At 38.9% G+C, this 1876-nt stretch overlaps 1 long non-coding RNA gene across 1 annotated transcript; it reads right to left on the bottom strand.

Annotated features, from left to right (window-relative positions):
* Positions 1-290: 290 nt before the first annotated feature.
* LOC310952217 lies at positions 291-1598 on the bottom strand. The gene is made up of 4 exons (XR_014593366.1): positions 1493-1598; positions 1186-1320; positions 722-833; positions 291-466 (listed from the first exon to the last, which is right to left on the bottom strand). It is a non-coding gene; the product is annotated as an uncharacterized lncRNA (long non-coding RNA).
* Positions 1599-1876: the final 278 nt, after the last annotated feature.

Genomic DNA, 1876 nt, shown 5'->3' with positions numbered 1-1876 from the left:
GCTGATCACACCATGCAGGTTAATGAGTAGAGTTTATCTCACTCTTTATATCAGCAAAGCAGGCGGGCTGGAATATCTTTATTATTGTTTACTGTAACAGGATGACTCTTAATAAAGTGGTTATAAAACAGCTGTCCAAGATAATATATTATCATGTTTTACTGTACCCTATAAACAGATATAAACTAAAGATCCAAGGATTGACATTGATTGAATTTTTAAAAATCGACACATGAAAATACGGCGCTTCCATAAAGAGGTGAGACAGATTGAATGCAGAATAGGATATGTTTATTGAATCAACTAAAATGAATCAGAAATGTTGATAGATCATCCGGCAGTGATGTCATCAAGGCTTAGCCACCTGGACATAAGTGACACCATCAGATGGGATGTGACATCATGTTCTTGCCACAAACAAAAGGTCTCAGAACAGTGCAAGGCAAGTCGTTGAAGGACTTTGAATCTAGAGTTTAAAGGTAACAAATAAACAATTAGGACTGCAGGAAAATATTACTTTAGTATCTTTTTTTCTCACACTTATTTTCTGAGGACTTAGTCAATCAGCTAATCGATTACTTAACTTGTGTATAAATAACAAAAGATAATTCATACTCTAGGTTATATCAGGTCATCAGTTACAAAAGATAACTTTTCCTAGCTTGAATATTGAGAATCAACTTCGACGTCGCTTCTAAAGCAAGAGAAAGTCTGTGCATACCACCGAAGTTCAACTCAATGCAGTGTTCATCGTCACCAGCGTTGTCAGGCTGGCCTGAACCCCAGTCGTTGAAGTCAAACTTGGTACCATCACTCCACTGCCAGAAACCCTCCTAAAAGAAATTGAAGTGGATCAATTCAATCCAGTGATCACAATTACATTTTACCCCCAGTGGCATCTCACTATGCTGACAGTGAAGAGACATCAGCCCCCATTTTAACATGATGAGTCTCAACAGACTTTTGTTTGTGTTATTGTAAAACAGAAATGAATGTCCTGGTTTGTCAAGATAATCCTCAAACTGGTTGACTGAAGTTATAAAACGCTGACCATGAAATAGCAACATCTTTAACTTGAATCAGGTCAAGGACCTTTGTTTCCCGTCACCGCTCGTCAGTGTGGTATCACATAAAAGTGAAATGCCTTCATGAAATGTTCCATAAATGTGATGTCAAATTACTCACCTTTGCTGTGTCATGGCCTCCAACCCAAGTTCGTTCATCATTGTTAGTCACTCTGTTGATCGACTGTTTGAGGATGTCGTACACTGCGGCGTTAGGAACTGATGCCAGATTCCCACCCAGGCCAAGGCACACAGCCTAATAAGAAGACAACGTGGAAATTGGAAAAACATAAAGGGAGTGAGAGAAAATCATTGAGATATGGAATGAGGAGTAGAATAAGGACATGGAAGTGATAGTTTGGCTTCTTGGTCTGAATGATTCTGAAAGACAGTTTGGCAGTTGTAACTTATGTTGTTCCATAAAGTACCTCTGCATCCGCCCAGGCCAGTGGAGCACGGTGGAACTGGTAACAGTGGTCTTCAAACTGTGTCCAACCAGAAGGACAGGTCTTGCAGGGGTAATAGCAATAGTCTATATGATGATTATAAGAATTATTAATGAGGCTGACATGGCATAGGTTTAACAGGAGAAGAATAACAGTCATGTTCCATGTTTGACTATGATTCATTTTTAAAACTTAAAGAATCGTTTCAGTTGTATTAAAGTCTCTATTAATACAATACTCACATGTCATACATTGAGTCACTGTAATCATTTCTGTCATGCATACTGTCACTCTGGTAGAGCATGTGGGAAATGCGGGATAAACTAAGCATGAAAGGACCCCTCTAAGGTTCATCTGAGGCCAATT

The sequence above is a fragment of the Echiichthys vipera genome (assembly GCF_963691815.1).
Source record: "Echiichthys vipera genome assembly, chromosome: 9".
In the NCBI taxonomy this organism is placed as follows: domain Eukaryota; kingdom Metazoa; phylum Chordata; class Actinopteri; order Perciformes; family Trachinidae; genus Echiichthys; species Echiichthys vipera.
This window is presented reverse-complemented; position numbering and strand designations above follow the sequence as displayed.